This window comes from Bos indicus, chromosome 13 (genome assembly GCF_029378745.1).
Source record: "Bos indicus isolate NIAB-ARS_2022 breed Sahiwal x Tharparkar chromosome 13, NIAB-ARS_B.indTharparkar_mat_pri_1.0, whole genome shotgun sequence".
In the NCBI taxonomy this organism is placed as follows: domain Eukaryota; kingdom Metazoa; phylum Chordata; class Mammalia; order Artiodactyla; family Bovidae; genus Bos; species Bos indicus.
Genome location: NC_091772.1, coordinates 5,254,044 through 5,275,764, shown reverse-complemented (window position 1 = coordinate 5,275,764; position 21,721 = coordinate 5,254,044). Strand labels below are relative to the sequence as shown.

At 39.6% G+C, this 21,721-nt stretch overlaps 1 long non-coding RNA gene across 4 annotated transcripts in view; it reads left to right on the top strand.

Annotated features, from left to right (window-relative positions):
* The window catches only part of LOC139186433 (uncharacterized), a 243,668-nt gene that overhangs the window by 27,516 nt on the left and 194,431 nt on the right, over positions 1–21,721 (top strand). The window contains exon 3 of one of the 4 annotated variants that reach the window (XR_011569969.1): positions 1,574–17,583. The exons of the other annotated variants lie outside the window; for them this stretch is intronic. This is a non-coding gene — a long non-coding RNA (uncharacterized lncRNA). Of the gene's footprint in view, positions 1–1,573; positions 17,584–21,721 lie in introns of those variants that run through there. 4 annotated transcript variants of the gene reach the window in all.

Below are 21,721 nucleotides of genomic sequence, written 5' to 3'. Positions count from 1 at the left end.
ACATTCCAATGGGCAGCTATTTCTTCCATGTGTGTGTGCTCAGTTGCTCAGTCATGTCCAAGTTCTGCAATCCCATGGACTGTAGCCCACCAGGCTCCACTGTCCATGGAATTTTCCAGGGAAGAATACTGGAGCAGGTTACCATTTCCTTCTCCAGGGAATCTTTCTGACCCAGTGGTTGAACTTACGTCTGTTGAGTCTCCTGCTTTGGCAGGTGAATTCTTTACTACTGCACCCCCTGGGAAGCCCATTTCTTCCATAGTCCATTTACATTCTATTCTTACTTCACTTCTAACATTATTCCTGGTGGTCCAGTGGGTAAGACTCTGAGCTCCCAATGCAGAGGGCACAAGTTCAATCCCTACAGGGGCACAGGTCAGGGAACTAAGATCCCAGGGGAAAAAAAAATTATTATTATTATTATTTTGCTTAACTTTCACTTTGTTGGCCAATTTCCTCTTTCTATTATTCATTTTTTGAAAAAAATGTAACAATTTTATCCCTGGAAGACAAAGAGGCAACACAGCTACAGACTTTGCTGTCTGTGTGAATGGAATAGCAAATGCGCAGTGATCCATCCCTGACAGACTTTGAAGGAAATAATATCATTGGTCACTGACCATGATGCATGTGTTATTTGTGAAGTGGTTGGTGGGCCCAAGAGCTAGAAGCAAAGTTTGCACTTTGTGCAATTACTCAAGGTCAGTAGAACAAGAAAACTGAAATTAGATCCATGGTGTTGGGGGACTAAACAGCTAACAACTAAACCATGATAGCTGGAAGTTTTGCATGTCAACATCACACAGATCAGGGACTGCATGGAAAGAGCCTGGAAGAGCTTGCAGCAAGATGTTAAGTGGGAGTGGCTCTCTCTGCGTTTTGTGTTTGTAGGTGGTTTTATTTTCTATTCAAAAAATAGGTCCTTGTGTGTATCCTAAATTTTTCTACAATTAATATGTTACTCATATAATATAAAATAAATGCTGTTAAGAAAAAATGTAGTGATTACTTTTTTCTCTTATAGAAGCTGATAGATGGAGATTGTCCATAGCATATGGTGGTAAATAGAAACTGTTCTTTAAAAATTCTAGGAAGCACACTGGAGGGAGAGAGATGAAAGTTGGAGGGGAGATATTGGTTGAAGGAGAGTTATGGTTTCAGTGGGACAGACTCTTGAGCATGTCTAAAAGCTATTGGGAAAAGTGTGGTTTAGAGTATGAATAACAGGAAAAGGGTAACTGATAATGTAAGACCCCTAAGAAGGGATGGGCAGGAGTTCAGGCATGGGCGGAAAGGCTTGATCTTGGTTGGGAAGAGGGACCCCTGTTTCATTGATTCAGAAGAGGGTGGAGAGAGAATGATTTAGAATGGGTGGAGATGTGCATAGCCATATCTACTCTATCCTCAAATGGGTTAGAGCAATGGCTTTGAGCCAAGCAGTGTCTTAGGTGCTTGAGATACATGCATGAATGACACAGACAAAGATCTTATGGAGTTAGAGTCAATTTTGGTCATTTCTTTTTATTATATTTTTTTTCTTTTTTTTATGTGTTAATGTGGCTGCCAAACAAAGGTCCGTCTAGTCAAGGCTATGGTTTTTCCAGTGGTCATGTATGGATGTGAGAGTTGGACTGTGAAGAAAGCTGAGCGCTGAAGAATTAATGCTTTTGAACTGTGGTGTTGGAGAAGACTCTTGAGAGTCCCTTGGACTGCAAGGAGATCCAACCAGTCCATTCTGAAGGAGATCAGCCCTGGGTATTCTTTGGAAGGACTGATGCTAAAGCTGAAACTCCAGTACTTTGGCCACCTCATGCGAAGAGTTGACTCATTGGAAAAGACTCTGACGCTGGGAGGGATTGGAGGTAGGAGGAGAAGGGGACGACAGAGGATGAGACGGCTGGATGGCATCACTGACTCAATGGACATGAATTTGGAGTTTGGGTGAACTCTGGGAGTTGGTGATGGACAGGGAGGCCTGGTGTGCTGCAATTCAAGAAAGAGTTGGACATGACTGAGTGACTGAACTGAACTGAACTGAATGTGGCTGCAATTTTTTTTTTAGAAGTTAGTCAGGCTCTTTCTGGAAGGAAGCTGGCAGAGCGTTGAGGAGACCCAAAGGGAGAGTATGAAATCCTTGTCACTAAGGACAGAGAAACTTACACCGTTTAGGGGAACACTGAGGAGGTCCTTTTGAAGTTGACACCAGCGCCTTTATGGGGAAGCCATTGGGTAAACTGTTAAGCAGCTCTCTCTCCCCAGCCATGCTTGGTTCAGGCAGAGATCTACAGAAGCAAAAAGGAAAGTTTAGCTAAAAGAAGACTCAAATTTCTTTATATCCCTGCACATTTGTTCCCGATTTTATCTCTACTTGTTTATGTATTATCTCATTTTTCTTGAGTGCACAGGACAAAAGTTTATCTATTTTATTGATATGTTCAAGTAATATTCTTTTTTTTTCTTTTAATTTCCAATATATTGTTTTCTATTTGGTTAATTTAACTCTCATTTATGTTTGTTCATTTCAGTAATTTTTTTTTTCCTCAGTTACCTATCCATGAATACATATTTTATTTAATTTTTCCTGCTTAATAATAAAAAGCATTTATTACTGTACATTTTTCTAAAGGTAACTTTGGATGCATGCAGCTGATTTTAATATATACTATTCTTCAATTTGTAAAATGTTTATAATTTAATTATAATCTCCCATTTTTTCCTTTCTTCCCAAGAGTTATTGAAATAGAATTTTTAGATTTTTCAATGGGTTAGAATCAATTTTGATTCCAATGGCTTAGAGTCAGTTATTAGTTATTTGGTTTTATTACATTATGGTGGAAGAATGTGGGTGATATAACTTATCCTATTACCAAATTAATTAAGGTTATGTGTATGTTCTGGTTGTGTGCTGTGTGCTCTGTATGTGTATGTTCTGTGTTGTGTGCGGTTGTGTTAGACTCTTTGCAACCCTATGGACTGTCACTCACCAGGCTCCTCTGTCCATGGGATTTTCCAGGCAAGAATACTGGAGTGGGTTACCATTTCCTTCTCCAGGGGATATTCCCGACAAAGGGATCGAACCTGCATCTCTTGTGTCTCTTATGTTTGAATTGGCATGTGGATTCTTTACTGCTGAGCCACCTGGGAAGCCATATTTACACCCTTCATTTCAGTTCAGTTGCTTAGTCGTGTCCAACTTTTTGCGATCCCATGGACTACAGCACACCAGGCTTCCCTATCCATCACCAACTCCTGGAGCTTGCTGAAACTAATGGCCATTGAATGGGTGATGCCATCCAACCATCTCACCCTCTGGCATCCCCTTCTCCTCCTGCCTTCTATCTTGCCCAGCATCAGAGTCTTTTCTAATGAGTCAGTTCTTCGCATCAGATGGCCAAAGTGTTGGAATTTCAGCTTCAGAATCAGTCCTTCCAATAAATATTCAAGACTGATTTGCTTTAGGATTGACTGGTTTGATCTCCTTTCTGTCCAAGGGACTCTCAAGAGTCTTCTCCAAAACCACAGTTCAAAAGCATCAATTCTTTGGCACTCAGCTTTCTTTGTGGTCCAACTCTCACATCCATACATACTACTGGAAAAACCATGGCTTTGATTAGATGGACCTTTGTTGGCAAAGTAATGCCTCTGTTTTTTAATATACTGTGTAGGTTGGTCATAGCTTTTCTTCCAAGGAGCAAACATCTTTTAATTTCATGGCTGCAGTCACCATCTGCAGTGATTTTGGAGCCCCCCAAAATAAAGGCTGCCACTGTTTCCACTGTTTCCCCATCTATTTCCCATGAAGTGATGGGACCAGATGCCATGATCTTCGTTTTCTGCATGTTGAGTTTTACGCCAACTTTTTCACTCTTCTTTCACTTTCAACAAGAAGCTGTTTAGTTCTTCTTCGCTTTCTGCCACAAAAGTGGTGTCATCTGCATATCTGAGGTTATTGATATTTCTCCTGGAAATCTTGATTCTAGCTTGTCTTTTATCCAGCCTGGCATTTCACATGATGTACTCTGCATATAAGTTAAATAAGCTGGGTGACAATACACAGCCTTGACGTACTCCTTTCCTGATTTGAAATCAGTCTGTTGTTCCATGTCCCGTTCTAACTGTTGCTTCTTGACCTTCATACAGATTTCTCAGGAGCCAGGTAAGGTGGTCTGGTAAATCCCATCTCTTTCAGAATTTTCCCCAGTTTTTTGTGATCCACACAGTCAAAGGCTTTAGTGTAGTCAATAAAGCAGAAGTAGATATTTTTCTGGAACTCTCTTGCTTTCTCGATGATCCAACAGTTGTTGGCAATTTGATCTCTGGTTCCTCTGCCTTTTCCAAAACCAGCTTGAACATCTGGAAGTTCATGGTTCACATATTGTTGAAGCTTAGCTTGGAGAATTTTGAGCATTACTTTACTAGCATGTGAGATGAGTGCAATTGTGCGGTAGTTTGAGCATTCTTTGACATTGCCTTTCCTAGGGATTGGAATGACAACTGACCTTTTCCAGTCCTGTGGCCACTGCTGAGTTTTTCAAATTTGCTGGCGTATTGAGTGCAGCACTTTCACACCATCATCTTTTAGGATTTGAAATAGCTAAGCTGGAATTCCATCACCTCCACTAGCTTTGTTCGTAGTGATGCTTCCTAAGCCCACTTGACTTCACATTCCAGGATGTCTGGCTCTAGGTCAATGATCACACCATCATGATTATCGGGGTAGTGAAGATCTTTTTTGTACAGTTCTTCTGTGTATTCTTGCCACCTCTTCTTAATATCTTCTGCTTCTCTTAGGTCCATACCATTTCTGTTCTTTATTGAGCCCGTCTTTACCTGAAATGTTCCCTTGGTATCTCTAATTTTCTTGAAGAGATCTCTAGTCTTTTCCATTCTGTTGTTTTCCTCTATTTCTTTGCATTGATTGCTGAGGAAGGCTTTCTTATCTCTTCTTGCTATTCTTTGGAACTCTGCATTCAGATGCTTATATCTTTCCTTTTCTCCTTTACTTTTCGCTTCTCTTCCTTTCACAGCTATTTGTAAGGCCTCCCCAGACAGCCATTTTGCTTTTTTGCATTTCTTTTCCATGGGGATGGTCTTGATCCCTGTCTCCTGTACAATGTCACAAACCTCATTCCATAGTTCATCAGGCACTCTGTCAGATCTAGTCCCTTAAATCTATTTCTCACTTCCACTGTATAGTCATAAGGGATTTGATTTAGGTCATACCTGAATGGTCTAGTGGTTTTCCCTACTTTCTTCAATTTAAGTCTGAATTTGGCAATAAGGAGTTCATGATCTGAGCCACAGTCAGCTCCTGGTCTTCTTTTTGTTCTCCATCTTTGGCTGCAAAGAATATAATCAATCTGATTTCGGTGTTGACCATCTGGTGATGTCCATGTGTAGAGTCTTCTCTTACTTTACTGTTAGTTTCTCTATGTTTTAAATAGATTTAATCTATATGATTTGTTGACTTCTCAGCTTTCTGTTAAATCTTCCTGCTAGGTGATTATGATTTTTTGTTTTGTATGTTTGATGCTTGTTGTTTGTATTACTTACATTTTAAAAGTCCCTGGAAAACTGAATTTACAAATACTGTCATTGCTCCTACGGGAAATTTTAAGTTAGTTTCCTGCAAGCCTCTGATCACATTTTTGTTTATTGATCAATATATAATCTTATTTTATATATGTGTCTGTTTAAAGACATCTTGTTTAATATGCATTTTAGTTCATTAACATTGAACTCATGGCCAACAGCATCATAACTTATGCCTGAATGAAGTGCATCTAACACCTATTTCATCCATAAGGCGCATTCAGCCTGCTCGTGCTTAGAGATGTTACTGGCAGTTGAGCTTTTTGCTTAGAGCCATTTTAAACAGTGAAATCACCAACAAAAGCATGGAGATGTGAAAAACGCAGCAGTGTATCGACCATGAAAAGGACACTGGTTTATAGTCTGAGAGCTGAGACAGGGAAGCAGAGCACAACCCGACTTGACTTCCGCAGATAATTGCTCACTGGGAGACCCAGTTTTTATGCCACTCTGTACACATTTGTGAATGACTGCAAAAAAAAAAAGTGCCACAAGTATAGATCTGGGGTTTATAAATATATTTTTTCAAGGAGGCAAATTCACAAATATGGACTCTGTGGACAATAAGGAGCAGCTGTACACTGTGAGATTATTAATTGGCTGATTGCTGACTCTAATCTTTTCAATGAAGTTTTTATAATTTTGGAAATGAATCCCTTTGCCCAAATTAAAACTTCCTGTCTCAAAAGCTTAATTTTGGATAGTACTTGCTCTGCTATATTATATATATTGTAATAGCTATAATATTGTTATTCTTTTTTTCTTCTGTTTATATTTTCCTGGAATATACTTCTCCATACAGTTAAATTTTGTTTTGAAAAGAGTCTGAGAATCATTGCCATATAATAAGCAATTTAATGAACATAAGTTTTAATAATTGTTTTGGCTAATTTTATTTGTAAAACCTTCTATTTTGACTTTAGGATTTCCAAGTTTTGAGGGGGATTTCTTCTTCCATCCCTGTGCTACATGATCAAAACTCTATTTGTTCCTGTTTTTCTTTCTGAGGTCACTTCAAAGTTATACATTGTAATTCTCTACTACTAGTGATAACTTTAGCATTGATTGCTGTTTTTTCCATCAGAAATTGGGTAGATACAATAAATATGGTATAAAGCATATGAGGATATAAAGAGTAATAATGCAGCAAAACCCTAGTACCATTGACACAGTCTGGACGTTTGCACACAGACAGGACATTTCCATTGGAATTGAAGTGCCCCATTCCCCATGCTGATCCCATACCTCCCATTTCCCTCAGAGGTAACTAGTTTGAATGATGTGTTGTATCATTCTTCTGTCGTTTCTTTTACCACATATGCTTATATGTTGTTTTCATATTGCATGTTTTTAACTTTATATGAAGGGACTCAAACTGCATGTATTTCACTGTGACTTGCTTTTTGGGGCTTATTATTGTGTTTTTGAGAGTCAGCTAGATCAGTACATTTAGCTGTTCAATTGAACAACAGAACTTACTAAGTCTACTGATATTGGAAATTGGTGTTTTTTGTTTGTTTTTGTTTTGTATTGGCAGTGTCATAAGCATTCTTGTATAAATCTCCTGAAGCATGGGAATAATGATTTCTCCAGGGTATATTCTAAAGAATGAAGTTGCTGGGTCATAAGATAATAGCATTTATTATAAATAATGCTATTTTTATTTTTTATTTTATAAAAAATAAAAGCAATTAACTTTCCTGTTCCACTGTATGCTCAGTCGTGTCCAATTCTTTGTGACCCCATGGGCTGCAGCCAGCCAGGCTTCTGTGTCCATGGAATTTTCCAGGTAAGAATACTACAGTGGGTTGCCATTTCCTCCTCCAGGGCATCCTCTTGACCCAGGGATCGAATGCACGTGTACCTTGGCTCCTGCATTGGTGGGCAGATTCTTTACCACTGAGCCACCTGGGAAGCCCTTAACTTTCCGAAACATTGACAAATTATCCTCAAAGTTTCCTTGTTTTCTTCTTTGGGCAATAATTTTGGAGCCCCCCCCCCCTAAAAAAAATAAAGTCTGCTACTGTTTCCACTGTTTCCCCATCTATTTGCCATGAAGTGATGGGACCAGATGCCAAGATCTTTGTTTTCTGAATGTTGAGCTTTAAGCCAACTTTTTCACTCTCCTCCTTCACTTTCATCAAAAGGCTCTTTAGTTCTTCACTTTCTGCCATAAGGGTGTTGTCATCTGCATATCTGAGGTTATTGATATTTCTTCTGGCAACCTTAATTCCAGCTTGTGCTTCATCCAGCCCAGCATTTCTCATGATGCAGTCTGCATATAAGTTAAAATAAGCAGGGTGACAATATATGCCCTTGACATACTCCTTTCCCCAATTTAGAACCAGTCTGTTGTTCCATGTCCAGTTCTAACTGTTGCTTCTTGACCTGCATACAGATTTCTCAACAGGCAGGTCAGGTCATCTAGTATTCCCATCTCTTTCAGAATTTTCCACAGTTTATGGTGATCCACACAGTCAAAGGCTTTGCCATAGTCAATAAAGCAGAAATAGATGTTTTTCTGGAACTCTCTTTCTTTTTCCATGATCCAGTGGATGTTGGCAATTTGATCTCTGGTTCCTCTGCCTTTTCTAAATCCAGCTTGAACATCTGGAAGCTCACAGTTCATGTATTGTTGAAGCCTGGCTTGAAGAATTTTGAGCACTACTTTACTAGCATGTGAGATGAGTGCAATTGTGTGGTAGTTTGAGCATTCTTTGGCATTGTCTTTCTTAGGGATTGGAATGAAAACACCTTTTCCAGGCCTGTGGCCACTGCTGAATTTTCCAAATATGCTGGCATATTGAGTGCAGCACTTTCACAGTATCATCTTTTAGGATTTGAAATAGCTCAACTGGATTTCCATCACCTCCACTAGCTTTGTTCATAGTGATGCTTCCTAAGGCCCACTTGACTTCACATTCCAGGATGTCTGGCTCTAGGTGAGTGACACCATCATGGTTATCTGGGTCATGAAGATCTTTTTTTAAATAGTTTTTCTGTGTATTCGTGCTACCTCTCATTAATATCTTCTCCTTCTGTTAGGTCCATACCATTTCTGTCCTTTATTGTGCCCATCTTTGCATGAAATGTTCCCTTGGTATCTCTAATTTTCTTGAAGAGATCTCTAGTCTTTCCCATTCTGTTGTTTTCCTCTATTTCTTTGCATTGATCACTGAGCAAGGCTTTCTTATCTCTCCTTGCTATTTTTTGGAACTCTGCATTCAGATGCATATATCTTTCCTTTTCTCCTTTGCTTTTTGCTTCTCTTCTTTTCACAGCTATTTGCAAGGCCTCCTCAGACAGCCATTTTGCTTCTTTGCATTTCTTTTCCATGGGGATGGTCTTGATCCCTGTCTCATGACAGTGTCATGAACCTCTGTCATAGTTCATCAGGCACTCTATCAGATCTAGTCCCTTAAATCTATTTCTCACTTCCACTGTATAATCATAAGGGATTTGATTTAGGTCATACCTGAAAAGTGGTTTTCCTTACTTTATTCAATTTAGGTCTGAATTTGACAATAAGGAGAGTTCATGATCTGAGCCACAGTCAGCTCCCAGTCTTGTTTTTGCTTACTGTATAGAGCTTCTCCATCTTTGGCTGCAAAGAATATAATCACTCTGATTTCAGTATTGACCATCTGGTGATGTCCATGTGTAGAGTCTTCTCTTGTGTTGTTGGAAGAGGGTGTTTGCTATGACCAGTGCATTTTCTTGGCATAACTCTATTAGCCTTTGCCCTGCTTCATTCCATATTCCAAGGCCAAATTTGCCTGTTATTCCAGGTGTTTCTTGACTTGTACTTTTGCATTCCAATCCCCTATAATGAAAAGGACATCTTTTTTTTTTATTTAAGTTCTAAAAGGTCTTGCAGGTCTTCATAAAACCATTCAACTTCAGCTTCTTGAGCATTACTGGTTGAGGCATAGATTTGAATTACTGTGATGTTGAATGCTTTGCCTTGGAAACGAACAGAGATCATTCTGTCGTTTTGGAGATTACATCCAAGTACTGCTTTTCAGACTCTTCTGTTGACTGTGAGGGCTACTCCATTTCTTCTAAGGAATTCCTGCCCGCAGTAGTAGATATAATGGTCATCTGAGTTAAATTCACCCATTCCAGTCCATTTTAGTTTGCCGATTCCTAAAATATCGATGTTCACTCTTGACGTCTCCTGTTTGACCACTTCCAATTTGCCTTGATTCATGGGCCTAACATTCTAGATTCCTTACTTCCTGATATTCAAGCTGCTTTTAGAAAAGGTAGAGGAACCAGAGATCAAATTGCCAACATTTGCTGGATCATGGAAAAAGCAAGAGAGTTCCAGAAAAACATCTATTTCTGCTTTATTGACTATGCCAAAGCCTTTGACTGTGTGGATCATAATAAACTGTGGAAAATTCTGAAAGACATGGGAATACCAGACCACCTGATCTGCCTCTTGAGAAATTTGTATGCAGGTCAGGAAGCAACAGTTAGAACTGGACATGGAACAACAGACTGGTTCCAAATAGGAAAAGGAGTATGTCAAGGCTGTATATTGTCACCCTGCTTATTTAACTTATATGCAGAGTACATCATGAGAAACGCTGGACTAGAAGAAACACAAGCTGGAATCAAGATTGCCGGGGGAAATATCAATCACCTCAGATATGCAGATGACACCACCCTTATGGCAGAAAGTGAAGAGGAACTCAAAAGCCTTTTGATGAAAGTGAAAGAGGAGAGTGAAAAAGTTGGCTTAAAGCTCAACATTCAGAAAACGAAGATCATGGCATCTGGTCCCATCACTTCATGGGAAATAGATGGGGAAGCAGTGGAAACAGTGTCAGAATTTATTTTTTGGGGCTCCAAAATCACTGCAGATGGTGACTGCACCATGAAATTAAAAGACGCTTACTCCTTGGAAGACAAGTTGTGACCAACCTAGATAGCATATTGAAAAGCAGAGACATTACTTTGCCAACAAAGGTTCGTCTAGTCAAGGCTATGGTTTTTCCTGTGGTCATGTATGGATGTGAGAGTTGGACTGTGAAGAAGGCTGAGCGCTGAAGAATTGATGCTTTTGAACTGTGGTGTTGGAGAAGACTCTTGAGAGTCCCTTGGACTACAAGGAGATCCAACCAGTCCATTCTGAAGGAGATCAGCCCTGCGATTTCTTTGGAAGGACTGATGTTGAAGCTGAAACTCCAGTACTTTGGCCACCTCATGTGAAGAGTTGACTCATTGGAAAAGACTCTGATGCTGGGAGGGATTGGGGGCAGGAGGAGAAGGGGACGACAGAGGATGAGATGGCTGGATGGCACCACTGACTCGATGGATGTGAGTCTGGGTGAACTCCGGGGGTTGGTGATGGACAGGGAGACCTGGCGTGGTGTGATTCATGGGGTCGCAAAGAGTCGGATACGACTGAGCGACTGAACTGAACTGAACTGATGCAATATTGCTCTTTACAGCATCCGACCTTGCTGCCATCACCAGTCACATCTGCAACTGTGTGTTTTTTTTGCTTTGGCTTAATCTCTTCATTCTTTCTAGAGTTATTTCTCCAGTGACCTCCAGTAGCATTTTGGGCACCTACCGACCTGGGGAATTCACCTTTCAATGTCTTATCTTTTTGCCTTTTCATACTGTTCATGGGGTTTTCAAGGCAAGAATACTGAAGTGGTTTGCCATTCTCATCTCCATTCCCTTCTCAATTTGACTGAAATAAGTGTCAAATTTTATTCCTTCACTTCCCAGTTTTCCTCAGTGGACATCCATTTGTAGAATAAACTTGAGAGGTAATATATAGGTTAGTATTTGACAGTATGGACCTCTTCAGAGTGCCTGGGCTCACACTTGGTTCCACTAGTTACTACATTGTGATATTAGTCAACTAAATAATCCATGCCTGCCTTAATTTATCTTTCTGTAAAATGGAAATATAGGACACACCCTATCTCATTGGATTTTTTGAGGTTCACATGAATTAAACTTAGTGAAAAGTTCATGGAAATTAGTGTTAATCATCATCATAATCATTTTGGTTATTTTAGGTGATTATAGAACAGGGTTTCTGCTGCTGCTGCTACTAAGTCACTTCAGTCGTGTCTGACTCTGTGTGACCCCATGGACGGCAGCCCACCAGGCTTCCCCGTCCCTGGGATTCTCCAGGCAAGAACACTGGAATGGGTTGCCATTTCCTTCTCCAATGCATGAAAGTGAAAAGTGAAAGGGAAGTCGCTCAGTCCTGCCCAACCCTCAGCAACCCCATGGACTGCAGCCTACCCGGCTCCTCCGTCCATGGAATTTTCCAGGCAAGAGTACTGGAGTGGGGTGCCATTGCCTTCTCCATAGAACAGGGTGCTATTCATTTAATCCTCTTTTCTTCTGATTCTGACTCCTGGAACATTAATATTTCTCTTCTTTTTATAGTGCAAACAGAGTTTGTTTTAATGAATGATCCAGCCTTCTGGGATCACCTCCCAAATAAATACTTGTCTTTGAATCCTTGTCTCAGGGTCTGCTTCTGGGAGATCTCAGACTGAGACATAGATTTAATGCTGAGAATGCTAAATTGAAGGAAACATGGATAAACCTAAAATTCATAACAGGCTACCCAGGAAATAGGACAGCTTGCTGGAATGGAACAAACATTACTTAACTATGAAAAGCAGGGCTTGAAGGCAAGAATGAACTTGTCCAGTAAGTTCCTGTGTGCAGGGAGAGTTGGTGGTAGTGTTAATTTTGATGTGACTAGTGGTTCTGGGATGTAAACTAGCCATCAGAGATCAAAGCGAGTAGAAATACCACCAAGACATTTCTTGGAGTACATTTGGTACTATTGTCCAACTTAAAAAGAAATCAGGGGATATGAATAGGAAATTGATACAAGCAGAATGAGATGAGTTCATCTGTAGAAGTCGTGAGAAACACTTAAATTTATCATAGATTTTAAATGTCTCTGCAAACAAATGTCTGATTATTTTTATAGCAGTATTGCAATTTGCAGAACGAGACTGACCCTCTGAGTGAAAACAATTTAAAATGCTAACTAAAATATAAATAACCTATTTTTAAATGCAAGCATGAGTGAGTGAGGAAGTGTGGAATTCTCAGAGGCCAGACGCTGATTGGGAACAGCAATACAGACAGGCCCGCAGAGTCAAAGCAGCTTCAGGCTGAGGGCATTTGAAAGTTCAAGGGAATTTGAGAGCTGTTGGCTTCCACAGCCTGAATTGGGGATAGAGTTGGCTGGGATCAGGAGACAAGGCCAGCGCTCACCCACGTAAAGTGAAGTCCTCAGAGTAAAGATAAATGGAGAAATAAGTTGTCCTCATTGTTTACCTTTTCCAAACCCTCTCAAGCTTCACACCACATGGATCAGTAAGGCAAGCAGATCATCTCAGACCATGGCATTCAGTGGAAAGGGCAAAATACCCTCTGAGAGACTAGAGTCACAGGATACTCCTCTCCCAGGTTTGCAATCCAATTCCTATAACCTGTATGGTCTGAAAAATTTCAAGCTGTGAATTGAGCTTCAAGTTCTACTTTTAGGGTAAGATTAGCTGCTTTAATAAATCCTGTAATATTAGTGGATTAACATAACCCTTGTTGATTTCTTGCTTATACACATATGGTTCCCAGAGAACAGGACCTGGGGTTGGGAAGCTCTCTAACAGAAGCCCCTGTTTTTATCATGGGGTTCATAAGGCTCCCTGAGCACCTGCATCTATCCGTGGGGGGACAAGCAGAGGGTGCTATGTGGGGGCATTCATGGGTGATGTGGCAGAATATGAAAAATGGCCCCAAGGAATCATGCCTTAATGTGCCCCTGCTCATTGTGACTTTGAAGCTTCTCCCATAAATGGTGGGAATCTACTTCCCCACGTCTTGAATTTGAGCTAGACATGAGATGTGTGTTGGCCAACAGAAATGTAGGGGACGCAACTTCCTGGGGATTCTGAGCTCAAGCCTCCAAAGGGGGTTGGCAGCATCCACATTTTCCCTCTTGGAGCCCAATCACCATGTAGAAAGGATGTCCAGGTCCCACTGGGGAGAAAGGCCACACGGAGGCCATGAGGGATGGGGCCATCGAGTGGAGAGACAGGCTACCAAGGGGAGAGTCACGGTGCCCCAGCTTACCGTGAGTAATGGGCCCCTGATGCGGGAGAGAGACGATCTTGGACTTCCCAGCCCACATTAACTTACAGACTAACGTAGTTGCATAACTTAGCCCAGGTAAGATAGCAAAATACTGCCTAGTCAACTGACAGGCTCATAAGAAATAATAGAATAGTTGCTGTCTTAAGGCACGAGGTTGTGGGAGTTGTTTGTCACACGTCAATAGGAAGCTGAAACAGGTGTTCATTCAGTGGCAGGATTTCTATGGGACACGTTTAGAAACTGGTTTATCTAAACAGGTTTAGAAATATGTGAAATACTGTACACATATTTCACTGACAAGAATTCAGGCCCAAGACCATCCTCAACTACAAGGATGCCTGGGAAACAGTCTCATTATATACCTAGGATGAGGAAGAACATGTTTTGGTGGACAACTAGCTTGTTTCTAAAACAGAAATGAGCCCTGTTCCATAGATTCCAAGCACTTAGCATAGGTAGAAACAAACAGTGCCTAAAGAAATCTACCTATACTTCAGACTTCAGAGAGTCAGAATACACTTTGAAATAAGCCTAAAGATGAAGGAGGCATAACTCTGGCTATTATAGCTATTTAAAAAGAACACAAAAAGATACAATGTCAAAAAAAAGTAAACAGAAACTGATTTCCCAAAATATGATGTATCAGCAATGACTCAAGAGTAACAGGAAATTTGAGTGGCCCTATAAGGAATAAGCACTTCAAAGCTTCTCCACAAAGAAAATCCAAGGTCCTGACAGATTTCTAGGCAAGTTGTAACAAACATTCAAAGAAAGAATAATTTAAATATTACTCATGCTTTTCTAAAGAACAGTAAGAGAAAAGACTGTCCCCTAACATTTTATGAGGTGAGTATAATCATGTCACAAAAACCAAACAAGAAGCTCAGGGAATGGAGATTTACAGGATATTCTCACTCATGAACATGTGTCTAAAAATCTGAAAGAAAATTTTAGCAAACTGAATTGAGCAGAGTATAGAAAAGCTAACACATCATAACCAAGTTAGATTCATTCTAGGAATAGGATGTTGGTTCAGAAATATATACAGTTAAATTCTATTTATATAACAAATTATAGATACAATTCAGTTCAGTTCAGCCGCTCAGTCTTGTCTGACTCTTTGTGACCCCATGAATCGCAGCACGCCAGGCCTCCCTGTCCATCACCAACTCCCGGAGTTCACTCAAACTCATGTCCATTGAGTCGGTGATGCCATCCAGCCATCTCATCCTCTGTCATCCCCTTTTCTTCCTGTCCCCAGTCCCTTCCAACATCAGAGTCTTTTCCTAGATACAATTATAGATATATTAATAAAACTCACTATATTTACACATCAAAAAACTCTGGTTTCCAGTCAGGCACATAAGGAGATTGGAAGTTGTTACTCTGCTCTAACAACAACTAAAATATTGAAGAAACTGAAAATCAACAACTCTTCTTAGATCCATCAGACAATTGGCCCACCAGCAGGGCAAACTGCTGAACTAAATATTGGTGACACAGTCAGGAAGGTAAAGAGAATCACTTTGAAGGAGCAGAAACCTCTGTAAGAATCAGTTTAGAGGGAGGAAAATCTCAACAGCAGTTGAATTTTTCAAGGCTCAGTGTGGATAAGTCTGAGGGTGAACAAGTCCATGGGGATGCAGTCTTGGCAGGGTGAGGGATGCCACACTTCTGTGAGTTTTACTTCCTGGAGCTCCGTTATGTTTTCACAGAGAAGACAGGAAAGAAATCTCTTCCTGCTTCCAATGGGGGCAGGGGGAAAAGCAGCCATGTTGAAATACGCCAGATCATTCTGTTCTTAGCAAGGCCTGCCCTCAGAGCAAACTATTTAACCTGAGCCTAAACTACTGGGATTCTATCAGAGTCTAGCTGACCTGGAGGAAATAAAAAACACCCGTCTTCATCCCTTTTAGTCATTCTGCCCCATCTAAGTTGGGGGAGAACCAAGAGGCCCCTGTGAAGTCCACAGTCCAGAGGCACAGGCTCATTAAAAGACTAAGACCTGTCATAGAACCACAGGACATTTCCTCTCCCCAACCGCTCACCACACAGTACAAAGGCCTATTTACTGCATTTCCTTTTATCTAGTATATCATGATATCATGACCAATTTCAACAAAAATGACAAAGCATACTAAAAGCAAAAAAAAAGAAAAAACACCAAAAAAAAAAAAAAAAACCAGAACAAGTATCAGAACCAGAGTCAGATATGGGAGGAATGTTGTAACAACCAGATTAGCAATTTAAAATCACCATGATTAACATACTAACAGTTTTAATGGGAAAACTAGATAACATGCAAGAAAATGCATAAAAATGGATATTCTAAGAAAGAATCAAAAAGAAATGCTAGAAACTAAAACACTAACATAAATGAAGACTGTCTTTGATAGGCTGGTTAGTAGAAGGAATATGACTGAGGAAAGAATCTCTGAGCTTGAGGACATGTGAATAGGAACTAAAAAGCTGAGAGAAAAAAGACGGGGGGAAAAAAAGGAACAGACTATTCAACAACTATGGGGCAATTACATAAAGTATAACATACCTATGATGGAACATCAGACAGAGAAGAAAGAAAAGAACAACATAAATATTTGAACCACTAATGGTTTAGAATTTTCGCAAATACCAGACCACAGATTCAGAAGCTCAGAGAATAACAAACTGGAAAAGTGTGAACAAAATAAAACAAAAAACTACAGCTGAATGTATCTTTTCAAAGTGAAAAACAAAAAACAAAAAACAAAGATAAAGACAAAAAATTTGAATGAAGTCAAAGTCAAACACCTACTCTGTGGAAGAACAAAGATAAGAATTACATCTGATTTCTCAGAAACCATTCAAGCAAGAAGAGTGCAGTGAAATATTTTAAGTGTTGAGAGGAAACCCCCACCAAACTAGAATTCTGTATTCTGCAAAATTATACTTCGAAAGTGAAGGAGAAACTAAACATTTCTCAATTGAGGAAACTTGTTGCCTATAGGACTACCTTGCAAGGAATGTTAAAAGAAGTTGTTAGAGAGAAGGAAAATGATATAGGTCAGAAACTCAGATCTTCATGAAGAAAGGAAGAGCATTAGGGAAGGAATAAATAAAGGTTAAAGAAATAGCAGGTTAAAAGAGAAAATATACTAAAATCTCAATAGAGTTAGGAAGGAAGTTTCATGATATTAAGCTTATATTTATTATATGTATTTAAGAAAGACTTCTGAACAAATTAGGAACAGAAAGAAATTGTGTTAGTTTGATAACTATCTTACGAGGAAAGAAGGAAGGACTATGACAAGTATCTAATTTTATGTGAAAATTCTAATGAGTTTAAGAACAAAGAAGACAGGAAAAAAGCTTGCTGTCACTGCATCTATTGGATATTATCAAGTGAACTAGGCCAAGAATTATAAAACATAAGGATTGGAAGGAAAGATATAAAGCTGTCATCATTCAAAGCTACTATGACTGTCCAGTAAAAAAAAAAAAAAAAAATCCCTCCAAAAAGCTACAGACATGTTATTATAATAGACAAGAGAATTTAGCAAGTTTGCTGGAACGACATCAGTATAGAGAATTTAATTTTATTTCTGTAAACCATCAATAGTAGATAGAGAAATGATGATTAACCAAAAACCTATTTAAAATGAAATTGAGTACTAGCCTGTGACTTTCCACAAAACCATGAGTTGAAATATTGATTGATGTCATTTTGATTCTATATATCTGTTTTGGTTAGAATTGACATCTTAACAATATGGATTCCTCTGATCCTTAAATATGGTTTACATCTCCTTTTATTTAAGTCTTCTCTATTTCCCTCAGCAGTGTTTTGGAGATTTCATTGTACAGGACTATTACTTATTAATATTATTTTGTTCAAGTTATCATTAGGTATTTCAGATTTTTGTGCTATTGTAAGTAGTATATTTTTTTCATTTCATTTGCAGATGCTTCATCACTTATTAGAAATAATAAAAACTAATAATAAATAAAAATATAAAATAAATCAAATAAAACTAAATTAAAACTAATTAGAAATAAATTTAAAAACTCCTAGAACTAAATTTTACCCAGTGGTAAAGAATCTGCTTGCAATTCAGGAGACACAGGTTCAATCCCTGGGTTGGGAAGATCCTCTGAAGAGGAAATGGCAACCCACTCCAATATGCTTGCCTGGGAAATCCCAAGGAAAGAGGAGCCTGATAGGCTAAGTCCATGGGGTCGGCCAGAGTAGGACATGATTCAGCACACATGCACATCAGCTGAGAAAGATCAATATTTTAACAACTGTTTATCCTCATGGGAAAAGAAATAAAACTGGACCCTTTAAACACACACAGTTTCCATTGGATAAAAAATTTTAGTTTAAAAGGTAAAAGTATAAGACTCTCAGGAGATAATACAATCATATTTATGATATTCAGATAAAGAAGGATTTCTTAAATAAAATAAATAAAATTCAGTTGATGAAGGACAAGATTAATGAATTTAGATATATTAAAAATAGAATTCTGTTTTTCAGTGCACATAGAGAAGCAGCACTGTACAGGAGTTGGGACCACACACTTGAGAGACCAATGCCCTGGGTTTAAATCCTGGCTCAGCCACTTCCTACCTTACACTTGGGCAGATCATTGACACTCCCTGCCTGTCTTTTCTCCAGAGTAAGATAAAGTTGATAACAGTTCCTACATCACAGAGTTGATTTAAAGATTGAGTTATAATTGGATAGTAAATGTTATATTGTTATGTAAATGTATTATAAGATAAAATTTTAAGTAAGACATCAATGAGAATGAAAAGTCAAGTTAAAAACTGGGAGAAGACATTTACAGCACTTAACCACTGACCCAAGGTGTTAGAATATTTATCTATCTCCATCCATCCATTCCTTTTCATGCTGTTCCTGGGGCTCTCAAGGCAAGAATACTGAAGTGGTTTACCATTCCCTTCTCCATGGACCACATTTTGTCAGAACTCTCCACCATGACCCGTCCCTCTTGGGTGGCCCTACATGGCATGGTTCATAGTTTCATTGAGTTAGACAAGGCTGTGTGTGGTCCATGTGATCAGATTGGTTCGTTTTCTGTGACTGTGGTTTTCAGTCTGTCTTCCCTCTGATTGGGAGAGACTGACTGAAGGGGAAACTGGGTCTTGTTCTGATGGGCAGGGCCATGCTCAGTAAATCTTTAATCCAATTTTCTGTTGATGGGTGAGGCTGTGTTCCCTCCCTGCTATTTACCTGGGGCCAAACTATGGTGACAGGTCAGGTGGTCTGGTATTCCCATCACTTTCAGAATTTTCCACAGTTTATGGCGATCCAGACAGTCAAAGGCTTTGGCATAGTCAATAAAGCACAAATAGATGTTTTTCTGGAACTCTCTTCTTTTTTCGATGATCCAGCGAATGTTGGCAATTTGATCTCTGGTACCCCTGCCTTTGTTCGTAGTGATGCTTTCTAAGGCCCACTGGACTTCACATTCCAGGATGTCTGGCTCCAGGTCAGTGATCACACCATTGTGATTATCTGGGTTGTGAAGATCTTTTTTGTACAGTTCTAATGTGTATTCTTGCCATCTCTTCTTAATATCTTCTGCTTCTGTTAGGTCCATACCATTTCTGTCCTTTATCGAGCTCATCTTTGCATGAAATGTTCCTTTGGTATGTCTGATTTTCTTGAAGAGATCCCTAATCTTTCCCATTCTATTGTTTTCCTCTATTTCTTTGCATTGATGGCTGAAGAAGACTTTCTTATCTCTTCTTGCTATTCTTTGGAACTCTGCATTCAGATGCTTATGTCTTTCCTTTTCTCCTTTGCTTTTTGCTTCTCTTCTTTTCACAGCTATTTGTAAGGCCTCCCCAGACAGCCATTTTGCTTTTTTGCATTTCTTTTCTATGGGAATGGTCTTGATCCCTGTCTCCTGTACAATGTCACGAACCTCATTTCATAGTCCATCAGGTACTCTATGTATCAGATCCAGGCCCTTAAATCTATTTCTCACTTCCACTGTAGAATCATAAGGGATTTGATTTAGGTCATACCTGAATGGTCTAGTGGTTTTCCCCACTTTCTTCAATTTAAGTCTGAATTTGGCAATAAGGAGTTCATGGTCTGAGCCACAGTCAGCTCCTGGTCTTGTTTTTGCTGACTGTATAGAGCTTCTCCATCTTAGGCTGCAAAGAATATAATCAATCTGATTTCGGTGTTGACCATCTGGTGATGTCCATGTGTAGAGTCTTCTCTTGTGTTGTTGGAAGAGGGTGTTTTTTATGACCAGTGCATTTTCTTGGCAAAACTCTATTAGTCTTTGCCCTGCTTCATTCCGTATTCCAAGGCCAAATTTGCCTGTTACTCCAGGTGTTTCTTGACTTCCTACTTTTGCATTCCAGTCCCCTATAATGAAAAGGACATCTTTTTTGGGTGTTAGTTCTAAAAGGTCTTGTAGGTCTTCATAGAACCACTCAACTTCAGCTTCTTCAGCATTACTGGTTGGGGCATAGACTTGGATTACTGTGATATTGAATGGTTTGCCTTGGAAACGAACAGAGATTATTCTGTCATTTTTGAGATTGCATCCAAGTACTGCATTTCGGACTCTTTTGTTGACCATGATGGCCACTCCATTTCTTCTGAGGGATTCCTGCCCACAGTAGTAGATATAATGGTCATCTGAGTTAAATTCACCCATTCTAGTCCATTTCAGTTCGCTGATTCCTAGAATGTCGACATTCACTCTTGCCATCTCTTATTTGACCACTTCCAATTTTCCTTGATTTATGGACCTGACATTCCAGGTTCCTATGCAATATTGCTCTTTACAGCATTGGACCTTGCTTCTATCACCAGTCACATCCACAGCTGGGTATTGTTTTTGCTTTGGCTCCATCCCTTCATTCTTTCTGGAGTTATTTCTCCACTGATCTCCAGTAGCATATTGGAATGTGAAGTCAAGTGGGCCTTAGAAAGCATCACTACGAACAAAGCTAGTGGAGGTGATGGAATTCCAGTTGAACTATTCCAAATCCTGAAAGATGATGCTGTGAAAGTGCTGCAGTCAATATGCCAGCAAATTTGGAAAACTCAGCAGTGGCCACAGGACTGGAAAAGGTCAGTTTTCATTCCAATCCCTAAGAAAGGCAATTACAAAGAATGTTCAAACTATTGCATAATTGCACTCATCTCACACGCTAGTAAAGTAATGCTCAAAATTCTCCAAGCCAGGCTTCAGCAATATGTGAACCGTGAACTTCCTGATGTTCAAGCTGGTTTTAGAAAAGGCAGAGGAACCAGAGATCAAATTGCCAACATCCGCTGGATCATGGAAAAAGCAAGAGAGTTCCAGAAAAACCAGACTATGCCAAAGCCTTTGACTGTGTGGATCACAATCAACTGTGGAAAATTCTTCAAGAGATGGGAATACTAGACCACCTGATCTGCCTCTTGAGAAATCTGTATGCAGGTCAGGAAGCAACAGTTAGAACTGGACGTGGAACAACAGACTGGTTCCAAATAGGAAAAGAAGTTCGTCAAGGCTGTATACTGTCACCCTGTTTATTTAAGTTATATGCAGAGTACATCATGAGAAACGCTGGACTGAAAGAAACACAAACTGGAATCAAGATTGCGGGGAGAAATATCAATAACCTCAGATATGCAGATGACACCACCCTTATGGCAGAAAGTGAAGAGGAACTCAAAAGCCTCTTGATGAAAGTGAAAGTGGAGAGTGAAAAAGTTGGCTTAAAGCTCAACATTCAGAAAACAAAGATCATGGCATACGGTCCCACCACTTTATGGGAAATAGATGGGGAAGCAGTGGAAACAGTGTCAGACTTTATTTTTCTGGGCTCCAAAATCACTACAGATGGTGACTGCAGCCATGAAATTAAAAGACGCTTACTCCTTGGAAGGAAAGTTATGACCAACCTAGATAGCATATTGAAAAGCAGAGACATTACTTTGCCAACAAAGGTTCGTCTAGTC